This window comes from Hylobates moloch, unplaced genomic scaffold (genome assembly GCF_009828535.3).
Source record: "Hylobates moloch isolate HMO894 unplaced genomic scaffold, HMol_V3 SCAFFOLD_16, whole genome shotgun sequence".
NCBI lineage: Eukaryota > Metazoa > Chordata > Mammalia > Primates > Hylobatidae > Hylobates > Hylobates moloch.
This window is the reverse complement of record NW_026652291.1, coordinates 67,426,146-67,432,354: the sequence shown is the minus strand read 5'-3', so window position 1 is coordinate 67,432,354 and position 6,209 is coordinate 67,426,146.

The following is a 6,209-nucleotide window of genomic DNA, read 5'->3' as shown; positions in this document are numbered from 1 at the left end:
CATGTTTAGCATCTTTTCATGTGTTTATTGGCCGTTTGTATATCTTTAGAAAAGTGTCTATTAAAGTCCTTTGCTCATTTTTATTTTTTTCTGTTGAGTTGTAAGAATTCTTTATGTATTCTGCATACTCGTAGACTCATATCAAATATATGATTTGATATATACCCCATTCATTGTTTTCTCCCATTCATTGTTTAGTTTTCTCTTTATCATGTGCTTTGATGCATGAAACTTTAAAATTTTGGAGTCCAATTTATTTTTTCTTTCATTGCTTGTGCTTTTGATGTAATTTCTCAGAATCCGTTGCCAAATTCAAGGTGATAAGGATTTATCCCTATTTCTTTTTCATAACAGTTTTATAGTTTTAGCTGCTACATTTAAGTCTTGAGTTTATTCATTTTGAGTAAATTTTTGTAGATGGTACAAGGTGGAGATCCAACTTCATTCTTTTGCATGTGGCTATTTAATTGTCCTGATATCTTTGTTGGAGAGACTGTTCTTTCTTTATTGAGTGGTTTTTTTACTCTTGTCAAATATCAATTAGCTACATATATATGGGTTTATTCCTAGACTCTCAGTTCTATTCCATTGATCTATATGTCTGTCCTCATGCCAGCACTATACTGTTCAATTATTATAGCTTTGTGGTAAGTTTAGATGTGAGGAAGTATAAGTCTTCCAACTTAATTTTTGTTTAACAAGATTGTGTTAGCCATTACGGGCAATTGACTTTTGACAAAGGTGCAAAGACAATTCAATGGAGGAAAAAAGAGTCCTTTAAATAATTGGTGCTAGAACAATTGGCTATCCACTTGCCAAAATGATCTGGATGCCTACCATACACTACACACAAAAATTTGGACTCGTATCATACACTACAGACAAAAGTTAACTCAAAATGGATAGTAGACCTAAATACAGGAGCTAAAATTTTAATGCTCTTAGAAGTAAACATAGGAGTAAATTGTGACTCAGGGTTAGGTAATGATTTCTTAGATTCAATACTAAATCATAGTGATAAAAGAAACATTTGGTAAATTATACTTCATCAATATTTAAAACATTCATGCTTCAAATGACATGATCAGGAAAGGTAAAAGACAAACCTAGAGGCTGGAAGAAAATATTTCCAAATCATATAATTTGATAAGGGACTTGTATCCAGAATATATTAAGAACTTACAACTTTAGGGGAAGAAAGTCTTTTTCTCTCTGCCCTTCTCTGGCTGGTGCCCTGTAAATTAAACGGACAAAAGAGATTAACAAGAGAGAAACAAACAGGAGTTTATTAATATGTGCATTGCACATACACGTGGGAGCACTTAAAGATGAGTAACTCGAAGGGGTGGTTAGAACTTGGGCTTACATAGCATCTTAATGAAAGAACCATACATTTTTAGAGAAGCAACAAGACAAAGCAAAAGGACTTTCAGCTTCTGGGGTGGCAAGTTGTAGGAAGGCAAATATATGGGGAAACTAATGGTAGATAAGGGCTAGTTTTAGCAAGGTTTGTTATGCAGATTCCATTGGTGACATCCCTAAGCAGATAAAGGTCTAGAGTTCCCTTTAGCTATTAACTTCTGTATTTCTTGATAGAGGAAATTACAAATTTATGTCCTGCTTTTTGGTAAATAGGGGAAGAGCAGAGAGCTTTCCTTGTATCTCTTTCTTCTCAATTGCCTTTAGCTCAAAATAATCCTTATGCCAAAATGGCGTAATTTGGGGTGGCAAATTTTGTTATCCTTCACAACTCAACAAGAAAAATACAAATGATTCAATTTAAAAATAGACAAGGGGTTTACATGGACATTTATCCAGAAAAGACACACAGATTGTCAGTCAGCACATGAAAGGATGCTCAATGTCATTAGGCAGTAGGAAAATGCAAATCAGAACAACAAGAGATACCATAAGACATATAACCAATAGATGTATATTTTTAAATCCAGAAAATAGCAAGTGTTGATGAAGATGTGGAAAAATGAATACCCTTATGTATCAACTACTGGGAATGTAAAAATGGTTCAGACTTGTTGGGAAACAGTATGGTAGTTTCTTCAAGTGTTAAACGTAAGAGTTACCACATGACCCAACCATCCAAGGAATCTATCCAAGAGAAATGAGAGTATGTCTTCACACAGAGACTTGTGCACAAATGTTCATAGCAGCATTAGTCATAATAGTCTCAAAGTGAAAACAACCCAAATGTTCATCGACTGATGAATGGATAAACAAAATGTAATATATCTATAAAGTGGAATACTATTTAACAATGAAAAGGCACGAAGTGCCGATACATGCTTCGACATGGATGAATCTCTAAAACAGTATATTCAGTGAAAGAAGACACAAAAGATCACAAATTGTCTGATTCTGCATATATGAAATGTCCAGAATAGGCTAATCTATGGAGACCAAAAGAGATTGATGGTTGCCTCACACTGTTAGAGAGAGATGGGAATCGACTGCAAATGGGCACAAAATTTTTGTGTGGTGTGATCAAAATGTTCTAAAATTATACTGTGGCAATTTTTGCACAAATATTTAATTGTAACAACTATTATTGCCTTCTATATCCAACATGGGTGAGTTTTATGGTATGTTAATTACATCTCAGTAAAACTTCTTTTGAAAAATTGTTTGCATCTTTTGTCCGTTTGGGTAAGAGTTTCCTGGAAAAGTAAATCATGTTGATGAAGATGGAGGGATAATAAAGTCTTGTTAATAGAGACAGCAGAATAGTGAAGTCATATTTACATAGACAGTAACTTATTTTGTTATATATGATTTCAATTTTCAAAATAAATATGTATATATTTATTTTTAATCATAAACACATCAGATCGTGATAACTGCAGTGCAAGTATTAAAATATGGTATGTTACAGACAGTAAACTGGTGGCTATTCTAGATTAAGCATTCAGAAAAGACTTTAATAAAAAGATGATATTGAACCTGAGTTATGACTGATAGAAGCTAGCCTTGTTAATATGGGGGTGGGAGTGGGTGGAGGGATGGGAAGAGCATTCCCACAAAGAAAATAGCTGGTACAAGTGGAAACTCTTTTGTTAGGCAGCAACCTTTGTTGTTATTTAACTCTTCAATATCCATTCATTTCTCTAGACATAAAAACAACACATTTCTGTACTTTGCCAGTGCTCAGCAAACTTCAATTTATCATGTTCTATGTTTGTTTCTTTTTGTTATAACTTTTTTTTTTTTGAGACAGAGTTTTTGCTCTTGTTGCCCAGGCTGGAGTGCAGTGGTGCAGTCTAGGCTCATTGCAAACTCCACCTCCCGGCTTCAAGTGATTCTCCTGCCTCAGTCTCCTGAGTAGCTGGGATTACAGGTGCCCACCATCATGCCCAGCTATATCTTTTTATTTTTATTTTTATTTTTTATTTTTAGTAGAGACAGGGTTTCACCATGTTTTCCATGCTGGTCTCGAGCTCCAGGTGATCCACCCGCCTCGGCCTCCCAAAGTGCTAGGATTACAGGTGTGAGCTATCGCACCCAGTTGTTTAACTTTTAAGAAACATCTTTGAGCTATAATTTGCATACTGTAAAACTCACCTGTTAGATGTGCAATACAATGGTAGTTAGTATATTTACAGACTTGTGCAAAAATGACCAGGATATAATTTTAGAACATTTTGATTACTTCAAAAAGAAACCTTGCAAATTATGCGACTCCTCTTTTTGTTGCTCTCCTTTTATTTCTCTCTCTCTCTCTCTCTCACTAATCAATGGTTAAGTGAAAATTTTATCACTGTTCTATGTTGGCCCACTGACCAGTAACTGGGAACAACTACTTAAGAGCATCTTCCAACACTAACATATTCATTTTTTTCTTTGTGGTTTTCTTTCTTTCCTGAACTTCCTAACTTGTTCTTTAGTTGATGGTGTAATCTCCATTATCCTGAGGAAAACTAAAATTGTTATAGCAAAAATCAATGCAAATTTTACCATTTTTAAACTTCAGGTAAGTCTCTTAAGAATAAAATAGGCTGGGTGAGGTGGCTCATGCCTGTAATCCCAGCACTTTGGTAGGCCAAGGCGTGAGGATCGCTTGAGCCTAGAAGTTTGAGACCAGCCTGGGCAACACAGTGAGACTCCATTTCTACAAAAACAAAAAAATATTAGCCAGGCATGGTGGCACATGCTTGTAGTCCCAGCTATTTGGGAGGCTGAATTGGGAGGATTGCTTGAGCCTAGGAGTTTGAGGCTGCAGTGAGCTATGATTGTACCACCGCACCCCAGCCTGGGTGACAGAGCGAGACCCTATCTCTGGAAAAAAAAAAAAAAAGAATAATAAAATGTTAAGGTTCTGAAAAGAAAGAAGAACATAATTAGTATTAAAACAAAGATAAGAAACTAAAATAGATGCAGATGTACCTGATCCCTTCCAAGGTCCCTACCTACCTCCTCAGGATACCTACTCTGTCCAAGACTTTGTTGAGCATTCAGTTTAATGCAAATGTGAACACTTTCCTCTTATTAACAGAACACTAGTAAGGTCCTTCTCCTATGGGAAAATGGAATCTTCCTAGGGAGGGTGCTCCTTTAGGGACCTCCTAGACTACCCCCAGCTATGGCAATATCAAAGGGAAAGCCCTGATGGTATCAGAGAGAGTCAGCATGGTGGGGAGACCTCCTCTGACTATAATTCATTCACTAAACATTTATACCAGGCACTCCAGACTCTGACTGTGCTGTGACTTTATGAAAGTAAAATTTAAGTGAACAGTGCACTGTAAAGAGTTATAATTTGGTAGATTTTGCAATAAATATTTATAAAACTTACTGTTTATAATAGTCCTGAATAGAAGTTTCACTATATTTTCATCTATTCACATAAATTAATGTCAATAGCTCTTGTCAATGTTTTTACACTGAAACTAAGCTCTTTAAAAACTATTAAACATTCCACTAAATAACTTCTATACTTCTTCATTTGCTTTTTGAAAATAGTAAAGTCAGCAGGAGGGGAGTCCTTGCCAGCATTTATTCAAGTTCCCTCCTGTTATCCTTCTCTTGCTTCCAATCAACTCTTGCTAACCCTTGCTAACATTTTGTTTGCAGAGAGAAGATGTAAATAAAAATTTTCATTATAGAAGAAATAATAGGCTTATTTCAATAAAATTCTGATTAGAAGCCAAATACTACACATGGTGTTTCTCCAGTCTCTGAATTTTAAATGAAACTTTTTTTTAGCAGATTCTTCTTGACAGCTAATATATTGGCTGTTCATTAATAATTATTTCTTTTCTAGACATAGGGTTTTACTTTGTTGCCTAGGCTGGAGTGCAGTGGTTCATAGGCATGATCACAGTGCACTGCAGCCCAAACTCGCGGCCTCAAGTGATCCTCCTGCCTCAGCCTCCTGAGTAGCTGGGACTACAAGCATGTGCCATCACACCTAGTTCTATAATAATTTATAATTAAATGTATTCTAGAAATACACTTCCTTTATTTTTACCCTACTGTACTCCTTATATTAATTTTTTTCAAAACATTTATTAAACAGCTACACTAGCTAAATATTAGAGGGATACAAAGATACATAAATGCTGGCACAGCCTAGAGAGAATGCCAGACTCCTCTTCTCCCTCATCTAACTTCCTGACTCTACCTAGGTGTCTCTTTCTTGAGGTCTAGTTTCTTATGGGATTTTCTCTCTCTTCACCATGGGGCAGGTGGGATAAGAACTGTGTAGAATGTGCCTTAGAATTATCTGCCGAATAGACAAGGTGGGAGTATTTATTCTCAAATTCCTGTCCTGTCTTAATCTGTTTTGTGCTGATATAACAGAATATCTGAGATTAGGTAATTTAAAGTGAACCAAAATTTTTTCACTTATAGCTCTGGAGGCTGAGAATCTCAAGAGCGAGGGGCCAGCATCTGATAAGGGCCTTCCTGCTGCATCATCCCATGGCTGTAGGGCAAAGAGTGGGCAAGAGAAGGAGAAGGACAGAGTGAGTGCACGCAATGGGAAAGTGGGCCAAATTCACTCTTCTATCAGGAAGCCACTCCTGGATAACTAACCCACTCCAGTGATAATGGCATTAATCCATTCATAAGGTCAGACCCCTCATGACCTAATCATTTCTTTTTTTTTTTTTTTTTTTAATACTTTAGGTTTTAGGGTACATGTCCCCAATTTGAGGTTTTTTTTTTATTTTTCCTTTCTGCCTTGTGTTTTTTGTCCC